Genomic DNA, 23,346 nt, shown 5'->3' on the forward strand with positions numbered 1-23,346 from the left:
ATATACTACTATTATTTAAGTACTAAAACTAAGAGGATAAGAGAATGGATGAGAGTTAGAGAGCAAGCACACTAAATGAACTACTGTATACTACTATAGGACTACAGTATTGACATGTAAGCTTGCAAACATAACCTAGAAAGTTTTGTACATTTTTACAAAAACTTTTCTTAAAGATGCCCTGTACAAGGTGTGCAAACACTTATGTCAATAATGAAACTTATTTCAAAACTTGAAAGTGGGATAACACGCATAAAATAACTGAAAGATTAACAATATCTATTTGTAATTCACTTGGAATCATAAATTAATAAATACTCGGCAGCATTATCGTTTGCTGATAAAATTCATTACATCAGCCGGCACAGGCCTCAACCAGACTCACGAGATTTGGCAAAGGCTGCTCCGCCCATGTATGACGTCACAGAGAGAAAACTGGACTCCGGCATTGTGTGACGTCACAGAGACAACTTGACTCCGCTGTTGTGTGACATCACAGAGATACAGCCTGACTTCGCCACACGGTTTTGTTTACAATTAGCTAACCACGTGAAAATGGATTCGGACAGCGAACACAGAATATAATTAAGCAATTTTCTATAGATTTTGGATGATGTAAACATGAAAGATGTAGAAGATAACGAGGATCAGTCACCAGTAATCTGGAATCATATCAGTTCGAACCATATGAAGAAAGTAGACCAGGAAAACAACAGCAAAGTTGAAGTTTTTCCATTAAGAAATAATAGATACAGTATTCTAAAAATTAAACACGTTAGGTGTTTCTGCACAAAGCTCTCATATACGTGAAAGAATACACATTAAATTCATCTATACAAAATCTGCAATAAATAAAAAGTCCACCCCGTAAATTTGTCTATACAAAAACCTGCATTAAATAATATATGCACATGAAATATTGTGGACTAAAGAGTGTAGTTTAATTCTATGTATTTAAATTAAATGTTTGTAATTTATCAAGCAGGAAGGAATCAAATATTATCAAATAAAATAAAATAAAAATAATTAGATAAAATTGATGACAGGAAGGAAAATGAATTAAAGGGATATATTGAAATTTAAAGTAAAAAAAATGGTGTTAATTAAACGCGAGAGAGAGAGAGAGAGAGAGAGAGAGAGAGAGAGAGAGAGAGAGAGAGAGAGAGAGAGAGAGAGAGAGAGAGAGAGAGAGAGAGAGAGAGAGAGAGAGAGAGAGAGAGAATGTGCGTCTGTGTGTGTTTAGAGAATTCTTATGATCTTGTCCAACTTATTCTTGAATTCGTTTATGGTGTTACTGTTTACTACATCCGCTGGAAGTCTATTCCAAGTATTTGGTATTTTGTATGTGAAGAAATTGCCACACTGACTGGTGCTGTATCTTTTCAATTCCACTTTGCATCAGTTGCCTCTGAACTGATTTAAGCTAAGCGTGAATATATCATTATAATCTACATTTGTTACTCCTTTAAGAATTTTGAATGCCTCTACTAACTGTCCCCTTAGTCATCCAGTTTGTAGATCAAATAAGTTGACCCATCCTTCGTCTATATCCAAATTGCCTTAGTGGTGGAACTAATTTGGTGGCCCTAACTTGTACTGCTTCCAGTCTATCTATATCCTCCTAAATACTTGGAGCCCAGAATTGGACTCTCTATTCTAGATGAGGTCTTACTAGTTATGTGTACAGCTGTAGTACAGTCTCTCTGTTTCTGTATTTGAATTGTCTCTATGTAGGCTATTAGTTTCTGTGCTGTCTTTTAAGCTTTTATGCTGTTTGGTGAACTTCAAATCCTTGCTGATAATAATAACGACTTCTTCCTCCTGGTGCACAGATTCAATTTCATTACCTATCAGCCAGTAATCTAATTAAGGGTGGCTTTGCATTTCCCACAGTTGAAAGACATTTGCCATTTTCTGGACCATTCTCCTAGCTTCATTAGATCCTATCTTAAAGCTTCTATGTCTTCTGAGTTAATGTAGATCAGAAATAACAATGGGCCAAGGACAGATCCTTGAGGTACTCCGCTTGTAACAGCTGCACACTCTGAAGCTTCTCCATTGATTACAACTCTATGTTTTCTGTTTGTTAGCCAATCTTCAGTCCATTTGGCTGGCTTGTCAGTAATGCGTAGTCCTCTAATTTTGACCATTAATTTTTTATGAGGAACTTATTTTATATTTGACACACATGATCTCTTTTGTATAAATCCATGTTGGCTGTCTATCAGAAGACTGATTTTCTCTATGTGTTCTACTATTGAATCTAATTGAGTAAAAAATTTTGCAAGGCACTGAAGTTAGACACACAGGTCTGTAGTTGCCAGGTACTTCTTTTGGTCTCTTCTTGTAGATTGGAGGAACATTGCCTAGTTTCCATCCTTGTGGTGCCTTTCTTTCATTGGCTGTTTTTCAGAACATTTAGTAAAAGTGTGGGGTTATCCCTCTTGGATGAATATCATCTGGACCTAGAACAATAGACTTACCGAGTCCTTTTATTTTCTTTTGGTAATCATCCATCATAAATGTAATTCTATTTAATGGTTGTGGCCCTTCATATTTGATAGCTGGTTCAAGAATCCTTCCCTCCATATGCAAAAAAAAAATTCTTTTGTGTTTTCTTTACTAGCTGATGCCACTTTTTTCTCTACATTGATCTTGGCATTTCTAACTAGGTTATCTACTTTTCGGTTTAAGTCCTTGTGCTCTGAAATTTCACTAACTGAAGGCTGTGGACCTATTGATTTATGTTTCCGGTCTCTACTACTTATTGCATTGGTTATTTCTCTGACAGAGAGAGAGAGAGAGAGAGAGAGAGAGAGAGAGAGAGAGAGAGAGAGAGAGAGAGATCTGTTCCCTAGTTTCCAATTTGGTTTTCGTAAAAGCCTTGGAGCATGTGATGTCTTTCTTACAATCTCCAATGCTGTACAGAAATCCCTTGCTTGTGGTCAGGAAGTTCGTATGATTAGCCTTGATTTTAGTGCTGCCTTTGACCGTGTTAATCATGAAGCCCTTGTTTTCAAACTCAAACAGTTAGTTGTTGGTTGGTTGTTTCTTAGCATTATAATTGAATTTTTAATCAATAGATCACAAATTGTTGTTGTTGATGGGTACTATTGTGAATATAGAAATGTGATATCTGGTGTTCCTCAGGGTAGTATTTTTGGCCCATTATTTTTCAGACTGTATACACATGACATGTGGTTTAACCTAGAAAACAAGCTTGTTGCATATGCAGATGATGCTACACTCTTTACATCAATTCCATCTCCTGAACATATCTGGGGTTGCTGAATCCTTTAAAAGAGATCTAGCTAAAATTAGTGCAAGGTGAAAATTATGGGGCATGAAGTTGAATCCTAACAAAACTCAAAGTATGATTGTAAATAGGTCAAGGACAGTGGCTCCTCAACATACGGATCTTAACATTTATAATGTTACTTTAACTTTGTACGACTTGAAATTTTAGGTGTAATTCTCGACAGAAAAATGAAACATTCATAGATAATTTGCATTTTTCCTAACGTTATAAACCTTAGCTATTTATCTAGTGGCATTATTTTCTGTGTAGCTGAAATGACGAGCCATTAAAATTCAGCGAGGGTCAACTACCCACACCGCTAGTTAGCGGGGGTAGGGGGGGTAGCTTGCTACTGATCCCACTCATACACCAGTGATTTAGCTCACTTTGCTTGGAGGTAGGACTTCAAGGGAGATAAGGCTGGCGGGCAAGTTTGTATAAATAGCTAAGGTTTGTATCGTTAGGAAAAATGTTATTTTTATTAGTAAAATAAATTTTTGAATATACTTACCCGATAATCATGTAGCTGTCAACTCCGTTGCCCGACAGAATTCTATGGAGGGATACGCCAGCTATCACAATACTAGAAGGGGGTGTACTTACCAGCGCCACCTGTGGCCAGGTACTCAAGTACTTCTTGTTGACACCTCCTCAATTATTCCTCGGTCCACTGGTTCTCTATGGGGAGGAAGGGAGGGTCGATTAAATCATGATTATCGGGTAAGTATATTCAAAAATTTATTTTACTAATAAAAATAACATTTTTCAATATTAAACTTACCCGATAATCATGTAGCTGATTCACACCCAGGGGGGTGGGTGAAAACCAGTGTACAAGATTAAAGGATAGCTAAGTATCCCATATTTCATATAACAGTTATCTCAAATAACAATGAAATAATAAGTACCTGGTAAGGAAGTCGAATTGAACCGTTACTCTGCCTCTTTTTTAAGTTCGTCTTCCTTACTGAGCGCAGCGTTCCTCTTGGAGGCTGAATCAACCCAAAGGTGCCAAAGTATATGGGGTTGCAACCCCTACTAAAGGACCTCTACAAAACCTCTAACCCAGGCGCTTCTCAAGAATGAATAGACCACCCGCCAAATCAAAAGGATGCGGAAGGCTTCTTAGCCTACCGTAACAACCATAAAAACAACAATAAAAGCATTCAAGAGAAAGGTTAAAAAAGGTTATGGGATTAAGGGAATGTAGTGGCTGAGCCCTCACCTACTACTGCACTCGCTGCTACGAATGGTCCCAGGGTGTAGCAGTTCTCGTAAAGAGACTGGACATCTTTCAGATAAAATGATGCAAACACTGACTTGCTCCTCCAATAGGTTGCATCCATTATGCTCTGCAGAGAACGGTTTTTATTAAAGGCCATCGAAGTAGCTACGGCTCTTACTTCGTGGGTCCTTACCTTCAGCAATGCAAGGTCTTCCTCCTTTAAGTGAGAGTGGGCTTCTCTAATCAGAAGCCTTATATAATATGAAACCCCATTCTTGGAAATGGGCCTCGAAGGTTTCTTGATGGCACACCATAAGGCTTCTGACTGTCCTCGAAGAGGTTTAGACCTCTTAAGATAAAATTTGAGAGCTCTGACAGGGCAAAGAACTCTCTCTAGTTCGTTACCTACCATGTTGGAGAGGCTAGGTATTTCAAACGATCTAGGCCAAGGACGTGAAGGAAGTTCGTTCTTTGCTAGGAATCCAAGCTGAAAAGAACATGTTGCAGATTCGGTCGTGAAACCAATGTTCTTGCTGAAGGCATGAACCTCACTGACTCTCTTAGCTGTTGCAAGGCAGACGAGAAAAAGAGTCTTGAGGGTAAGGTCCTTGAAGGAAGCTGACTGGAGAGGTTCGAACCTAGGTGACATAAGGAACCTTAAGACTACGTCTAGGTTCCAGCCTGGAGTGGATAGACGACGCTCTTTAGACGTCTCAAAAGACTTAAGAATGTCTTGAAGGTCCTTGTTGGAAGAAAGGTCCAAACCTCTGTGGCGGAGAACTGAAGCCAACATACTCCTATACCCTTTAATCGTAGGGGCTGAAAGGGATCTCTCATTCCTAAGATGTAGAAGGAAGTCAGCTATTTGGGTCACAGAGGTATTGGTAGAGGATATTGAATTGGCTCTACACCAGCTTCGGAAGACCTCCCACTTAGACTGGTAGACTCTACGAGTGGAAACCCTTCTCGCTCTGGCAATCGCACTGGCTGCCTCCTTCGAAAAGCCTCTAGCTCTAGCGAATCTTTCGACAGTCTGAAGGCAGTCAGCCGAAGAGCGTGGAGGTTTGGGTGCAACCTGTCTACGTGAGGTTGACGTAGAAGGTCCACTCTTAGAGGTAGAGTCCTGGGGATGTCGACTAGCCATTGAAGTACCTCTGTGAACCATTCTCTTGCAGGCCAAAGGGGAGCAACCAGCGTCAGCCGTGTCCCTTCGTGCGAGAGGAATTTCTGCAGAACTTTGTTTATTATCTTGAACGGTGGGAATGCGTACAGGTCGAGATGGGACCAGTTCAGTAGAAAAGCATCCACATGAACTGCTGCAGGGTCTGGAACAGGGGAACAGTACAGCGGAAGTCTCTTGGTTATGGAGGTGGCAAACAGATCTATGGTAGGTTGACCCCACAAGGTCCAAAGTCTGTTGCACACACTCTTGTGGAGGGTCCATTCCGTGGGAATGACCTGATTCCTTCTGCTTAGGCGATCTGCTGAGACGTTCATATCGCCCTGAATGAACCTCGTGACCAGAGTGAGGTTTAGACCTCTTGACCAAATGAGGAGGTCCCTTGCGATCTCGTATAGGCTCCTCGAATGGGTCCCTCCTTGCTTGGAGATGTAAGCCAAGGCTGTGGTATTGTCTGAGTTCACCTCCACCACTTTGCCTAGCAGGAGGGACTTGAAGTTCAACAGGGCTAAATGAACTGCTAGTAGCTCCTTGCAGTTGATGTGGAGTAATTCCTGTTCTTCGTTCCACGTTCCCGAGCATTCCCATCCGTTCAAGGTCGCACCCCAGCCCGAGTCCGATACATCTGAGAAGAGATGAAGATTGGGGGTCTGAATAGCCAACGAAAGACCCTCCCTGAGAAGGAGGTTGTGCTTCCACCACAGGAGAGTGGTCTTCATCTCTTGGGTGATTGGGATAGAGACTGCTTCGAGAGTCGAACCCTTGTCCCAATGAGCTGCAAGATGGAATTGAAGAGGGCGGAGGTGGAGTCTCCCTAGCTCGACGAACAGGGCCAGTGATGAAAGGGTCCCTGTGAGACTCATCCACTGTCTCACCGAGCAACTGCTCCTCTTCAGCATGCTCATGATGCACTCTAGGGCTTGGCTTATCCTGGGGGCCGAAGGAAAAGCCCGAAAATCCTGACTCCGAATCTCCATTCCCAGGTACACAATGGATTGGGAGGGAATGAGTTGAGACTTTTCTATGTTGACTAATAGACCCAGTTCTCTGATTAAGTCTAAAGTCCAATTGAGATTCTCCAGACAGCGACGACTCGTGGAGGCTCTCAACAGCCAGTCGTCCAAGTAGAGGGAGGCTCTGATGTCCGATAAGTGTAGGAATTTTGCTATATTCCTCATCAGATGAGTAAAGACCATAGGAGCTGTGCTTAGGCCAAAACACAGGGCTTGGAATTGGTAGACAACCTTTCCGAAAACGAATCTCAGGAAAGGTTGGGAGTCTGGATGAATAGGAACGTGAAAGTAGGCATCTTTCAAGTCCAACGAGACCATCCAGTCCTCCTGCCTGACCGCTGCTAAGACCGACTTCGTCGTCTCCATCGTGAACGTCTGCTTGGTGACAAACGCGTTGAGCGCGCTGACGTCCAGCACCGGTCTCCAACCTCCTGTCTTCTTGGCCACAAGAAAGAGACGGTTGTAGAAGCCCGGGGATTGATGGTCCCGGACTATAACCACTGCCTTCTTCTGCACAAGTAGCGACACCTCCTGGTGCAATGCTAGCCTCTTGTCCTCTTCTTTGTAGTTGGGAGAGAGGTTGATGGGCGATGTGGTCAGAGGTGGTTTGAGGCAGAATGGAATCCTGTAACCGTTCCTCAGCCAACTGACAGACTGGGCGTCTGCACCTCTCTTCTCCCAGGCTCGCCAGAAGATCTTGAGTCTGGCTCCTACTGCTGTCTGGAGATGCGGAGAGTCAGTTTTTACCTTTAGATGTCCTGGAGCCTTTCCTGGACTTGCTCCTGTAAGAGTCTGGACGGGAGCTTCCTCGGCTGGGGGCTCTACCACGAAAGGGCGGTATGAACCTCGTAGCAGGGGTATCAGCCACTGGTGAGCGATAAGTCTTGGGGACTGAGGTAGTAACCTTAGACTTACGAGCCGATGAGGCTACAAGATCGTGTGTGTCCTTTTGTATCAGGGCAGCAGACAAGTCCTTAACCAGCTCTTCAGGGAAGAGGAACTTCGAGAGCGGAGCAAAAAGGAGTTGTGACCTTTGGCAAGGTGTAATGCTGGAGGAAAGGAAGGTACACAGCTGTTCCCTTTTCTTCAAAACCCCTGATACAAACATCGACGCAAGCTCACCAGATCCATCCCTAATGGCCTTATCCATGCAGGACATTAATAGCATGGCAGAATCCTTGTCCGCAGGAGAGGTCTTCTTGCTGAGGGCCCCCAGGCACCAGTCAAGAAAGTTGAACATCTCAAATGCTCTAAACAGTCCTTTCAGTAAGTGATCAAGGTCTGAGAAGGTCCAGCAAACCTTAGAGCGCCTCATTGCTGTTCTCCGAGGCGAGTCCACCAGACTTGAGAAGTCAGCCTGGGCAGAGGCAGGTACTCCCAAGCCTGGTGCTTCTCCTGTGGCATACCAAACGCTCGCTTTCGAAGTGAGCTTGGTCGGCGGGAACATGAAAGAAGTCTTGCCAAGGTGTTGCTTAGACTGCAGCCACTCCCCTAAGATCCTTAATGCTCTCTTAGAGGACCTTGCTAGGACTAGCTTAGTATAGGAGGACTTAGCTTGTTGTATGCCCAGCGAAAACTCAGATGGCGGAGAGCGGGGAATAGCAGAGACAAAGTGGTCTGGGTAAACCTCCCTAAGCAGAACCAAGACCTTACGAAAGTCAATAGACTGTGGAGAAGGCTTGGATTCATCCACGTCTGATGAGGGATCCAGGTGTGCCTCCTCATCATCAGACGCCTCATCACCAGAGTGTAGCGAAGATATCGGACAAGAATGCTGAACAGCAGAGTCAGAACGAGTAGGAACAATAGTAGTGGTTTCCTCTTCAAGTAACTGTTGAGGGAGAACCTGAGGCTCAGACTGCAAAGGCTGAATAGCAGACGAAGCAGAAGGAAGGCGCATGGGTGGAGGAGGCTGACTCCTAGCATGAGTGGTTGAACCCAAGGATTGCGCTTGCTGAGCGGTTGGTGGAAGCGGAGTAGCAAGTTCCTGTTCCTGTGGTGTGAGCGGAGCGTGATGAGGTTGAGGCTGCGCAGAACAAGGTAAATGTCTCGCAAGCTGAGGCTCCTGAGGCGCAAGGCCAAGGTGTAGTGGAGCTTGCCTTGTGGATGGTTGAGCTCGCTGCAGCGAGAGCTGAGGAGACTGACTCCTGGACGGGAGAGGTTGTTGTACCTCAGCCAAGAGTTGCACCACTGGTGGAGCAGCAAAGGGAGGCGGAGGAAGAGAGGTATAATCCTCCTGATCCCATAGCAAAGGTTGCCTTAAAGAAGGCGGAGGCTGAACACCACAGGGAACAGCAAACTCAGACCGTGGCTCAACATCGTACGCCTGGCAGGTGGTACTGCGATCAGGCGGAGCAAGCGCAGGCGGAGCGAGCGCAGGCGGAGGGAGTGTAGGCGGAGGCGGAGGTGCAACACTCTCAGCCCGACACTCACGCATCAAGTCCGAAAGCTGTGCTTGCATGGACTGTAGTAGAGTCCACTTAGGGTCGGCAGAAACTACAGTAGGCTGAGGTAAAGCCTTAACAGTCGAGCTCTGTTGTGGCAGAACCTTACTCCTCTTGGGCGGAGTGCAGTCGACAGATGACTGCGGCGAGTCAGAGCTGAGCCAATGACTGCAACCTGGCTGAGCACTCGCGGACTGGACTCTGCGTTTAAGTGGTCTCGAGACCTGAGACCAACGTTTCTTCCCTGACAGATGATCAGCGGACGAGAAAAAGACGGGCTCAATCGTCTGCGGGTGGGAGTGACGGTCTTTGGAAGACACGCCCGCAACCACCGAGGATACTTCTGTGCGCCTAACAAGGCCTGCCGAACCCTTATGCCCTTCGACATTGCTTCTCCCCTGGGCATGGGAGCTTGCAAGAGGTCCCGGACTGGGAGGACGACTGGCTCGCACAGAAGAATCCTCACGCACCACACTGGCACTGACACTAGCACTTGGCACTGCACTGACACTAGCACTCGTCACAGCACTGGCACTAACTCCACCCACTGCACTCTTGACCTTAAGTTCCTTGACTTCGGCCATCAGAGACTTATGGTCACTTACCACTGACTCTACTTTATCGCCTAAGGCCTGAATAGCACGCAAAACAACAGACATATCAGGCGGAGGGCAAACAGTAGGTTCGGGGGTAGCCACTACAGGGGTAGGAAAAGGTAGGGGATCATGAGGTGAGGAAAACAGTGAAGAGTGAGAAGAACTCCTCCTAACTCTACCTCTCTCTAACTTAGATGAATATTTTAAAAGACGGACAAATTCCAGTTCCGAAAGTCCGGCGCATTCCTCACATCGATTTTCTAACTGACAGAGCCTGTCCCTACAGTCAGAACAAGCGGTGTGAGGATCTACTGAGGCCTTCGGAATACGCCTATTGCAAGACCTACCTCGTCTATGGGAGGGGGCTTGCGAAATGTCAGACATCTTGAATCCAAAGAGTTAGCCAAAGGGGTTTCCAAAATCAAGCAAAAGATCGTTAACCGTTAATCAGGACTATATAAAAGCTATCTAGCTAATATAAGAAGGTTTCCAGTAATGCGACAGCCGAAATCTGAGAGAATACTTCACCAATTAGCCGTGAACAAACTCGAAGATCATAAGCGTATCCCAGAACGTCTTGCCGGAAGCACGACAGAGGAATAATTGAGGAGGTGTCAACAAGAAGTACTTGAGTACCTGGCCACAGGTGGCGCTGGTAAGTACACCCCCTTCTAGTATTGTGATAGCTGGTGTATCCCTCCATAGAATTCTGTCGGGCAACGGAGTTGACAGCTACATGATTATCGGGTAAGTTTAATATTGAAAAATAAAAAATTATCTGCGAATTTGTCTTTCGTTGCATAACTGGAATACAAATCTACGCTATTCATTTAGGGGTGACTCACCCATTAGGAAGGGTGGACGTCCCTGCCAATCTGGCTTTTTGGCTTTACCCGGGGGCTCCTTATCTGAGTATGTTAGTACTAAAAAATAAGGGCTCCCTGCGCCTGGCTAAAGCCTTGCAATGCAAGGTCCGCGGCCTACGCAAGCTGTGTGTTGAGATATATGGAAGTGTGACCGTCCAGGTAAAGTTATTCCGAGTCTTTAGTAGGAAAAACTGTTGTAACCAAGACTTTCCCAATACACCATCCAAGCCAAAAGCAAAGCGAGCTAAATCACAGGTGTGTGAGTGGGAGCGGTAGCAAGCTAACCCCCCTACCCCCGCTAACAAGCGGTGTTTGTAGTTAACCCGGTAAATTTTAATGGATCGTCATTTCAGCTACGCAGAAAGTAATACCCCTAAATAAATAGCGTAGGTTTGTATTCCAGTTTACTTTTGAGAAATACATTTGGTCGGTGTCTTCTAACATTGCACAAAAAATTGGCTTATTGAGAGAGTCTTTTAAGATATTCGGTGATCAATCTATTCTGAAAAAGCGTTTTAATTCTTTCATTCTACCTTGCTTCAAGTTCTGTTCTCCTGTCTGGTCATCAGCAGCTGATTCTCATCTTAATTTGTTGGACAGGAACTTAAGGTCTATTAGATTTCTTATTCCTGACCTAGATATTAATCTCTGGCCCCGTCCTTCAATTAGTTCATTATGCATGTTGCATAAGATTTTTTTATAATTCTGATCATCCTTTACAACCAGATCTTCCTGGACAGTTCCATCCTGTTTGTAATACTAGGCACGCAGTTAATTTTAATAGTAAGGCCATCTCCATCATGAGTCTCAATACTACACAGTATTCTAGAAGTTTTATTCCAGCTGTGACCAAGTTGTGGAATGATCTTCCTAATCTAGTAATTGAATTGATTGAACTTCAAAAGTTGAAACTTGCAACATATGTTTTTACGTTGAGCAGGCTGACATAAGTATTTTTATAGTATAACGTATATATGAAATATCTGTTTTGGTATCGTTATTGCCTTTAAAACATTTTATTTTAATTGTTCATTATTTCTCAAATCGTTTATTTACTTCCTTATTACCTTTCCTCACTGGGCTATTTTTCCCTATTAGAGTCCTTGGGCTTATAGCATCTTGCTTTTCCAACTAGGGTTGTAGCTTAGCTAGTAATTATAATTTCTCTCCAGGGGTGTCATCTTGTGCTCTCTATTTACAACACATGTATGAAGGACTCTTTTGAAATAATGACTACCGTATATAAGCTGAAAATTCTAGCCAGAGGCAATGGTATTATTCAGTTTTTAAATTAATCCTTGAAGTTAGTGTATAAATTGCGTTTACCACAACATTTATACAGTGATACCTCTACATACGATCTTAATTCGTTCCAGAAACTGCTTCGTATGTTAAAACGATCGTATTCCCATAAGAATACATGGTAATTTATTCAATTCGTTCCTCAGCCTAAAAACCCATAATAAATCCTTAATAAATGGCTACACATAATCACACATTACATTAATACAATACCTGTATAATAAATACATATTACAAATCCAAAAAAAGAATAATAATAATGAAATAATAAATAAAAAACAGGTTTTAATGTAACACTTTACCTTAGCGACAGGCCAGAGCAGGTGTAGGGACTGCTACGCAGGAGGAGATGGAACATCAGCGAGGAGGTAGGGACGGTGACTTTGTACGATAATGTGTACGATAACTTACACTACTACGTGAACTTTAACTTAACTTAGCTTATTTTTTTTTTCATTTTTATAATTCTATATTTTTTTTTACATTTTTAATTTTAATCACTTTCACTCGATTCGGTCTTCCTTTTCTTTGCTTCATTTTCTTTCTTTTCATCATGATCACTCGACCGTTTTAAAGATTTTTTGAAGAAACTATCGAGTGAAAGTTGCTTGGTACGGCTTTTGAGGATTTTTCTAAAATGCGTTAAGAAAACATCATCGAACTGCGGGGTAATTACTTCAGCGTAGCTGAATGACGAGCCATAAGAATTTTAACGAGGGTTTACTGCCCCGCCGCTAGTTAGCGGGGGGTAGGGAGGGGTAGCTAGCTACCCCCCCCACACACACACACACCGGTGAATGCTTCACTTTGCTTAGAGATAGGACTTATCCCGGGGGACAGGGCTGGCGGGCAAATATGTGTAAATAGCTAAGGTTTGTATAGTTAGGAAAAATACAAATTATCTACGAATTTGTCATTTGTTCTGTAACTGAAATACAAACCACGCTATTTACATGGGGTGACTCAACCCTTAGGTAGGGAGGTAAGTCCCTGCCATATTGGCTTTGGCTTGCCCGGGGACTCCAAATTCGAGTGTTCAAGTACTCAAGAAATAAGGAGTCCCTGCTCCTCGCTAGCATGCTGTGAAACTGCTGCGGCCTACATAAGCTGTGTGTGAAGGTGAGAAGTGACTCGTCCTACGAAGTTGACCTGGAGTTCTTCAGATGGAAATCTAGGCTAAGACTCTTCCAATACCACCTCATCAGGGTATGGGGACATGACAGTATTACACTTAATACTAGGAACACAAGGGAGCACGGTTTACCTGCAGTGGTTCGAGGTCAGCTGTGCAGAGAACACAGGATGCTGCTTTCTCCAAGGGAGGAGAGGATGAAGAAAAGAATAAGGGCCAGACAGATCTTTTCATTCACGCAGACTAAAACCGGGTAACAATGCCCTCAACCTTCTACTACTTGTCCATTAACCTTTTTACCCCCAAAGGACGTACTGGTACGTTTCACAAAACTCATCCTTTTACCCCCATGGACGTACTGGTACGTCCTTGCAAAAATCTGCTATTAAAATTTTTTTTTTTGCATATTTTTGATAATTTTTTGAGAAACTTCAGGCATTTTCCAAGAGAATGAGATCAACCTGACCTCTCTATGACGAAAATTAAGGCTGTTAGAGCAATTTAAAAAAATATACTGCAAAATGTGCTTGAAAAAAAATAACCCCACGGGGGTTAAGGGTTGGAAATTTCCAAATAGCCTGGGGGTAAAAGGGTTAAGGAGCCTGAGGTTATTCCAGCTGTTGTGCAGCCACCAAAGGGCTGATAGAGAACGTATCGAGCTTCCTGTGTGTCACGTCTTGCAGGTAGTGGGCCGTGAAGGTGGTCTGACGCTTCCACACTCCAGCTTGAAGGACCTGCGTCATTGAGTAATTTTTCTTGAAGGCCAGGGACGTAGCTATGCCCCTGACATCATGCGCTCTAGGGTGACGTGACAGAGAAGGGTCAGGATTCAAGGCCAGATATATTACCTTGCGAATCCAGGCCGAGATAGTATTCCTGGTGACCCTCCTCTTCGTCTTCCCGGTGCTCACGAACAGGGCTCGCACCTGGGGACGAACTGCAGCTATTCTTTTAAGATACAACCTCAGACTCCTCACTGGGCACAGTAGGAGATGGTCTGGGTCACCTCTTACAGAACGGAGACTCGAAACCTGGAAAGAGTCGAACCTAGGGTCCTGCACTCCCAGATTCTAAGTCTTGGCGACAAACTCAGGGACGAAGCTGAACGTTACCTCCCCCCATCCCCTTGAATGGGCGATATCGTACGAGAGACCTTGTAGCTCACTGACTCGCTTGGCCGAGGCCAATGCTTGCAGGAAAACCGTCTTCCAGGTAAGGTGGCGATCTGAAGCCTGGCGTAATGGTTCGTAGGGAGGTCTCTTAAGAGACCTCAGAACTCGAACCACGTTCCATGGAGGTCTCACTTCTGACTGAGGGTAGGTAAGTTCATAAATCCGTATGAGAAGGGAAAGTTCCAGCGAGGAAGAAATGACCATTCCTTTAAGCCTGAAGGCAAGACTTAAGGCTGAGCGGTAGCCTTTCACTGCCGAGACTGAAAGGCGTATTTCCTCCCGCAAATACACGAGGAACTCCACTATTGCTGGAATAGTGGCATCGAGGGGAGAGATACCCCTTCCACGACACCAACCACAGAAGACTCGCCACTTCGCCTGGTAGACCCCTGCGGATGACTTGCGCAGGTGACCAGACATCCTGTTTGCAACTTGTTGCGAAAACCCTCTCTCCGTGAGGAGATGCTGGATAGTCTCCAGGCGTGAAGTCGAAGCGAAGCTACGGCTTTGTGGAAGATGTTGGCGTGTGGTTGTTTGAGCAGCTCGTGATGTGGAGGGAGTTCTCTCGGAACCTCCGTGAGGAGTTGCAGAAGGTCCGGGAACCATTCTGCATGATGCCATAGCGGAGCTATCAGGGTCATTGAAAGATTGACCGATATTCTGGTCTTGTTGAGCACCCTCCTCATCAGACAGAACGGGGGAAAGGCGTACACATCGACGTTGTCCCGGGACGGGGGAGCAGTACAGCGGGAGCTTGAAGTTCAGCGCTGTAGCGAACAGATCCACCGTCGGGGAACCCCACAAAGTCAGGACTTTGTTGGCTACTTGAGGATCCAAAGACCACTCGGTACTCACTATCTGCGAAGCTCTGCTCAGACTGACGAGCACATTCCTTTTGCCTGGAATGAAGCGAGCCGCTAGTGTGATCGAGTGGACTTCGGACCATCTCAGAATCTCTACTGCAAGATGGGATAGCTGTTCTGAAAAGGTACCTCCCTGCTTGTTGATATGAGCCACTACCGTGGTGTTGTCGCTCATCACCACCACAGAGTGACCCGCCAGGACTTGGTGGAACTTCTGAAGTGCCAGGAACACGGCCTTCATTTCTAGCAGGTTTATGTGAAGGTACTTTTCTGATTCTGACCACAGGCCTGAGGTCCTGTGGTTCAGAACGTGGGCCCCCACCCTTTCTTTGATGCGTCCGAGAACAACATCAAATCCAGGGGAAGGACGAGAAGATCCACTCCCTTTCGTAAGTTCTCGTCCGCCACCCACCACTGGAGGTCCGTCCGTTCCGCAGGACCCACAGGAACCAAAGTGTCCGGGGAATCGTGACCTTGATTCCACCGGGACTTGAGTCGCCACTGGATAGATCTCATTCTGAGGCGACCGTTGGGAACGAGACGGGCCAGGGAGGAGAGGTGGCCGAGGAGACGCAGCCACGTTTGGGCTGGGAGTTCTTCTCGATTGAGAAGAGGCCTCGCGATCTTCCTCAGCCTTGCTATCCTGTCGTCTGATGGGAAGGCTTTGTGGAGATTGGTGTCTATGACCATGCCTAGATATACCAGTTTCTGAGAGGGCTGCAGAGAGGACTTCTCGAGATTTTCCATGATCCCTAGATCCTGGCAAACTTCGAGGAGCTTGTCTTGGTGGCGAAGAAGCGTTGCCTCCGAGTCCGCTAGGATCAGCCAGTCGTCCAGATAACGAAGGAGACAGATGCCGATCCTGTGAGCTCACGAAGATATCAGGGTGAACACTCTGGTGAACAACTGAGGGGCTGTGGAGACCGAAACACAGCACCTTGAACTGGTAGATCTTGTTGTCTAGGCAAAATCTTAGGTACTTCCTTGAAGACGGATGGATTGGGATCTAGAAGTACGCGTCCTTCAGGTCCAGTGTACACATGAAGTCTTGTGGTCTCACTGCAAGTCTGACCGTGTCTGCCGTCTTCATACTGAACGGAGTCTGTTTGACAAACCCGTTCAGGGTTGAGAGGTCGATGACTGGTCTCCAGCCTCCAGACGCCTTTCTCACAAGAAAGAGTCGACTGTAGAAGCCTGGGGACCCGTCTACAACCTCCTGGAGAGCGTCCTTCTTCAACATGGTCTGAACTTCTGCCCAAAGGGCTTGCCCTCTTGCCAATCCCATGGCAAGAGAGCTCAACGACACTGGATTCGCTGTCAGGGGAGGTAGAGAAGCTGTGAACGGGACGCGATAACCCTGAGCGATTACAGAAATCGTCCAGGTATCTGCCCCGAGTTGCTGCCACCTTGCCGCGCAACTTTGTAGGCATCCCCCCACTGATGGACATGCAGGGGGACTGCGAACCCTAGCGTTTACGGCCTCGGCCGTTTCCTCTAGGGTCCTTGCCTCCCCTGGAGGACTTCTTGCTCCTTCTGCTCTTGGCAGGAAAGGGCTTAAGACACCTTCGACTTTACTGCAGTCGTCCTCTTTGTGTCCTTAGCCGGACGGGGCTGTTGGGCCGCTGGAGGTTTGTAGGGCCTCGATGTCAGGGCCCTATGGATGAGGAAATCCTGGTTGGACTTCCTCCACCTCTCAGCGGTAAGCTCCACGTCCTTAGGCTCAAACAAACTCTTACCGAGCACAGAAGAGTGTCTGAGCCTGCTAACATCCAAACTGGGAACCTTCTGGTGGAATCTCTCAGCCCCAGCTTCCCGTCGTTTGAGAATCGTATTGGCCCACGAGCTCGAGACTTGGTGGGCCAGAAACTCGATGGTCCGCGTGCCTGAGAGCAAGAAAGTCTCCAGTGCCTTCCTGGTGCTTTCTTTGGAGAGGTCCTCAGACCGCACCAGGATGCCCAGAGACCCCAGCCAGATGTCAAGCCACGAAGTTGCCTGCATGGCACACTTAGCGGCCTTCTCCTGGCTTAGGATCTCAGTAGCTGAGTAGGACACGTGCTGGTTGGAGAGTCTCTCTAGAGGGACTCCCCCAGTGAGTTCTTCCACTGAGTGGTGAATAGGAAGACCCAAACAAGACTCCTCAAGGATCTCAAAGTACCTCCTCTGATGGACTCGAGGAGGAGGGAGGAGCTTGTTACTGGCGCTGGATCTGCTGGAGGAGGCAAGCTCAGAGAGCTGGTCCTCGACCTTGTCCCTGGCACTCTTCATCCCCTGAGACCAGGGCAAAGCTGCACTGGCCCTAGAGGGTTTCTGGGTGCCGTAGACACGGTCCGGTCCAAGACCGTGTCCTTACCCTCACGAGGAGGAATCTCTGGGTCTGGGATCCCGTTGAGGTTCCTCATGAGGGTCAGGACTTGCCAGAACGCGTGTTCTGACTCTTGGTGCTCTCCTCCTGAAGGACTGGCAGCAAAATCTCCTGTCCCCAGTGGCTCTTCCTGGGGAGACACGTGGACATCCTCGGAAGGTCTAGATGGCTCCTGTCTGATCCTTGTTGACGACTTAGGGATCGTCTTAAGAGTCCTTCGGTTCCCTCCTGGGAGGGATACAGGACTCGAGTAACGATGGGTGCAGGCTCTTTTCCACCCCTGGACGAGAAGACTTTTCAGGGAGAGGCGGAGTTTCCCCCATTGGTGCGATGGGGGAACGGTCCGGCTCGTCCGACTTTCCTGAGGATGGGTAATCCTCATCCGCAGGGGAGGGAGAGAAAGTCTGGGGGGGGAAGGAGCCTTGCGCAAGGATCTGCAAGGAGACAAAATAGTCCTTGGAGGTGTTTCCTCTTCAGGGGGGAGGAAGACGCCGCTGATTTGTGACCCACGTCAGAGAGGACGGGCTTCATCGCCTGCACAAGAGCTCTGACTAGGGTCCCGAACCAGGGCTGCTGGCTGACAGTCGTGCTGTCAGACACTCCCTCTGGAGGGAAAGGGTCGTTCGATTTCTTGGAGGAGTCGACAAATGTGGGTTCGCCTGAGAAGCTGAAACAAAAGAGTCCTTAGACCTGTCCGGGAACCACCCCTCCTCCGGCGAGCGCGCTATTCTGGGCTTGCGGGAGGGGAACGAGACGATGACCTATCCGCCTGGCGATGCTCGCGCTGGAGGTCCCGCAATGGGCCCTGACCAGGCTCGCGCGCGAGGCGCGGTGGTGCGTAGGTGAGGCCACAGGCTCGTGGGCGCGATGGCGCGCAGAAGATGGTGCGGGCGTGTAGGCGCAGGGGTGCGCAGGAGATGGAGCGGGTGCGTGGGCGCGGGCGCGCGTAGGAGATGGCGAGGGCATGTGGCGCGCAGGAGCTGGAACGTGAGGAGGCCGGATACGAGGGCGCGCAGCATCCTGATGAGGCACTGACGGGCGCGAGAGGGCAGTGGCACATGGGCGCGTATCCAGAAGAACCGGGCGAGGGCGCGAGAGCGCAGGTTCAGGATAGCGCGAGGGTGGGTTCGCGCGTTGGAGCGTAGGTGGGCGCTGATCCGAGAGAACAGGCATATTAACCTGTGGGCGTGCTGGGCGTGCAGGGGATCGTGGGCGCGCTGGTGTGCGCTGCTGCGGTGGGCTAGCAGAGCGCGCGGTTGGATTAGGACGCACGGGTGTGTGCTGGAGGGTTGCATGAGGCGCCTTGAGAACTGGAACCTGGCGCGCAACCGGAGCGTCGCGCGCGGCTGGAATGGAACGCGTGCAGGATCGCGCGGTCTGGAAGGAGAGTCCAGGGGTGCCTGTGAGCGCCCGTGCGCTAGCTTAGGCACCTCCTGGACTGCGCGCTGTGATGTAGAAGCGTGCTGGCGCGTTGGCGAGCGCGTGTGCGCTGTAACTGGAACTGCGTGCGATGGTCGCGCTTCGCGCCTAACTCCAGACGGGCGCTGCGAGTCCAGAGGTACCTGTGAGCGCCTGTGCGCTAACGTAGGAGCCTCTTGAACTGCACGCGACGAGGCAGGAACCGGGGAACACTGGGGCGCAGGTGGGCGCGTGTGCGCAGATGGGCGCCGGCGCGCTGGATCAGGAACTGTTGGCAGGTGCCGGGGCGTAGAAGGATGTGGGCGCGCAGGGGAACCCTGACGCATAGCAGGAACAGGCGCGCAGGTGAGCGCTGTGGCGCTAAGACTGGAACAGCGGCAGCAGCAGCATGAGGGTGCGCAGGTTGGACCTGGCGCTTGAGGGCAAGAGGCGCAAATTTGCGCTCAAGCCCCTTAAGCCCCGAAGGGCCCGGTGCCTGCGCAGTGGCAGGATCGGGTGGGGCGTAACGCGCATCAGCATCGTCGAAAGGTGACGGCAGGTCAGCAGGTCTGGAGGGAGACTGGTCACAGGGTCCCGAAGGACGACCATCATCCGAAGGGGATCGCGAACGATCCCTGGACAGGTCTAAGGTGGTAGCTGGTGGGATCGGCGAACGGCGAGTCGTCTCCTCCGCAGAGGACTGTGGTGACGACGAGCCGAAGAGGCGCCTCCTAACTCCCTTATGAGGGGAAGGAAGGCCTCTACGGCGAAGGGGAGGACGAGCCTTCTGCCTTATACGCCCACGAGGGGCCGTGGGGTCAGCAGGCTGACCATCATAGGGCCTCCGAAGAGGAGTCTCTGTGAGTGAACTCCCCCGTGGGGGAGAATCACCGGCAGGAGAGACCGTAGGACTTAGATCCTCCCTCGAAAGGTGTTCGGAGGGGGAATCTAAGCCTTCAGCTACCTCAGCAACAGGAACGGGGGTTTGACTAGACCCACGAGATGCCTCCATCACAACAACGTCAACAACAGACAGAGGATCTATCCCTGCTGTAGTTGGCGATTGTTTGACAGCTGCACCAAGTTTGATCATGTCAAACAGGGCTTCCCTGGAGGGCGAACCCTGCAGCCCCAAGGAAGCCCAAAGCTGCAACAAATCATGATTTAACACAGGTAAATCAATATTCATATCCTCCTCCGGGGGAGGAGGGGCAGCCGCCTCGCTATGGGAGGCAACTACCTCTCCCGCACCCCGGGATCGGTCAACAGCAGTACGGTCTACGCTACTACTCGCCGCCTCTCGGAAGAGACCGCTCGAGGGGGAGCTTCGGAGGAGGAAAGGGCTACGGATGAAGTCGTCTTGGAATTTTCTCTCTTCAAAGAAGCCTCTGAAGGAGAAAGATCCCTTTTAGACTTTTTCTTTCGGCGCCGGGCAAACCTCTCCCACTGGGAGGTAGACCACTCCCTACATTCGATACATACATTACCACTATCACACCGTTGGCCCCTACAGTGAGGACACAAGGTGTGGGGATTGGTGTTGACCACCGACATAAAGGTCCCACAAGGGTGGCCGGGAAGTCCAGGGCATGTACGCATAGTCAGTAGAGGCCAACTTCAAACACTGGAAAAGAAAAAGCAAAAACAGATTAAGTATGGCAGTCAATGCGAGGGAGAGAGCAGACAGGTCTGTTCTCTGCCCGAGCCAAAAGTGAAGTGAAGCATTCTCCTGTGTGTGTGTGAGGGGGGGAGGGGGGGGGGGGTAGCTAGCTACCCCTCCCTACCCCCCCGCTAACTAGCGGCGGGGTAGTAAACCCTCGTTAAAATTCTTATGGCTCGTCATTCAGCCACGCTGAAGTAATTACCCCATGTAAATAGCGTGGTTTGTATTTCAGTTACGGAACAACTGAAGTTTCTGTGGGTGATGCTTGTCGATGAAATCAACGTGTTGATGATATGCCAACATCTGTTTTATTTCCACCGTACCTAAGATTTGGCCTACCTCCTCGATCTCCTCCGACTCACTCAACTGTGCTTGGAACTCATCATGCTGCATGGCTTGCAGCTCCTCGAGTTCCTCGGTAGTGAGCTCTTCGTGATGCTCATCGACGAGTTTGGTGATGTCATCTTCATCCACCTCCAGACCCATGGACTTGCCAAGGGATACAATCTCTTCGACGTCTTCCTCGGCGACAACCACAGATTCATTCTCGGGGCCAAAACCTTCGAAATCTCTGGGAGCAACAGCATCAGGCCAAAGCTTCTTCCAAGCGGAATTCAGGGTCCGACGAGTTACTCCCTCCCAAGCCTGATCAATGATCTTTAAGCAGTGCACGATATTAAAGTGGCTCCTCCAAAATTCACGCAAAGTTAAGTTGGTGCTTTGCGTGACATTAAAGCACTACTTAAATAAGTGCTTGGTGTAGAGCTTTTTGAAATTAGAGATGACTTGCTGGTCCATGGGCTGGAGGATAGGGGTGGTATTCGGTGGAAGATATAACACCTTGATGAATTTGTATTCGTCAATGATATCCTCTTCGAGTCCCGGGGGGGTGAGCGGGTGCATTGTCCAAACAAAGCAAGCACTTCAAAGGCAAATTCCTCTCCTGAAGATACTTCTTGACAGCAGGGCCGAAAACTACGTTTACCCATTGCACAAAGATATGCCTAGTAACCCAAGCCTTAGAATTAGAATGCCATAGAACATGTAGCAGGTCTTTATTAATTCTATGTGCTTTAAATGCCCTAGGGTTTTCAGAATGGTAAACCAATAACGGCTTTATTTTGCAGTCCCCGCTGGCATTGGCACAAAGCGCAAGAGTCAACCAATAATTCATTGGCTTATGTCCAGGCATTTTCTTCTCTTCGGCGGTAATGTACGTTCGACAAGGCATCTTTTTCCAAAACAGACCGGTTTCACCACAGTTAAACACCTGCTGCTCTACGTAACCTTCCTCCGCCACGATGCTTTCAAACTTTTTAACAAAGTCTTTAGCAGCCTTGGTGTCCGAACTCGAAGCTTCTCCATGACGAACTGAATGAATCCCGGTCCGTTTCCTAAATTTCTCGAACCAACCTCGAAACGCCTTGAATTCCTCCGTTGTAGGATCGGCTGAACACTCCCCCGCGTCACCCCGAGAGCGCGCCGCCTTCAAGTCACTGTAGATAGCACTGGCCTTCTCACAAATGATCGTTTCCATGATCGTATCGCCAACAATCTCCTTGTCTTTGATCTATATTAACAAAAGTCGTTCCATCTCTTCGAAGGTTTCACTGCTTTAATGGCTGACTTCTGTTTTATGATAGTCAAGATCGTAGACATATTCCGGCCATATTATTTAGCCAGATCGCTAACACGTACACCTCGCTCATGCTTTTCTATTATTTCTTGCTTTAATTCTATTGAAAGCATAGTCTTCCTCTTTTTCTCACCACCACTACTATACTTCCTGAACCGAAACTAATCTTTTTAGGACCCATGATTACGGAACACAGAGATCAAGGTGACGCTCGATTGGCGCTGGACGCTTTCGAGAAAATTCCACGGGTAAGCGTATTGTTTACTTCGTATGTTGGAGCAACACTTCGTATGTTGAGACAGAAATTTGGTCGAATTTTACTTCGTATGTTGGAAAATCGTATGTAGAGGTTCCACTGTAGATAATATATCCAAGGTCCCCAAAAACAATGTTTTTTTAAATTACGTTTCCCGTAAAAATTCACATATTAGTAAATCACATATGAAAATATCTGTAAAAGTTTGAAAATCTACTCTAGAGAAAAATGGTATTTTTATTGTAAAATGACAAATTCGGAGATAATTTGTATTTTTCCTAACCATACAAACCTTAGCTATTTACATAGGGTTTACTTTCGGCGTAGCTGAAAGGACGAGCCATTAGAATTTTAACGAGAGTTTATAACCCCCCCCCCCCCCCGCTAGTTAGCAAGGGGGTAGGGGAGTGGTAGCTAGCTACCCCTCCCCCCCTCACACACCGGTGAACTGCTTCACTTCACTTGGAGGTAGGACTTGCCTTGGGGGACAGGGCTGGCGGGCAAATATGTGTAAATAGCTAAGGTTTGTATGGTTAGGAAAAATACAAATTATCTCCGAATTTGTCATTTGTTCCATAACCGAAATACAAACCACACTATTTACATAGGGTGACTTACCCTTAGGTAGGGTGGAAAGTCCCCAGCCTTACTGGCTTTGGCTTACCCGGGGACTCAGAATCCGAGTGAGCAGCACTCGAGAAAAAGAGCCCCTGCACCTCGCAAGTTTCTTGCTACGCAAGAAACGTGCGGCCTACATAGCTGGAATTCTAGGCTAGGACGTTCCCAATACCACCTCGTCAGGGTATGGGGGACGCGACAGTATTAACTTAATACTAGGAACACAAGGAAGCATGGTTTACCTGCAGAGGTTTGAGAACCCAGGATGCTGCTTTCCCCAAGAGAGGGGAGGATGAAGAAAGAAGTAAGGGCCAGACATACT

The 23,346-nt window shown here is 47.8% G+C and overlaps 1 protein-coding gene across 6 annotated transcripts in view; it reads right to left on the minus strand.

The window, feature by feature from the left end:
* lost (methenyltetrahydrofolate synthase domain-containing protein lost) overlaps nucleotides 1-23,346 on the minus strand; it is a 362,666-nt gene that overhangs the window by 237,329 nt on the left and 101,991 nt on the right. The window lies entirely within an intron of this gene.

The sequence above is a fragment of the Palaemon carinicauda genome, chromosome 40 (genome assembly GCF_036898095.1).
Source record: "Palaemon carinicauda isolate YSFRI2023 chromosome 40, ASM3689809v2, whole genome shotgun sequence".
Lineage (NCBI taxonomy): Eukaryota > Metazoa > Arthropoda > Malacostraca > Decapoda > Palaemonidae > Palaemon > Palaemon carinicauda.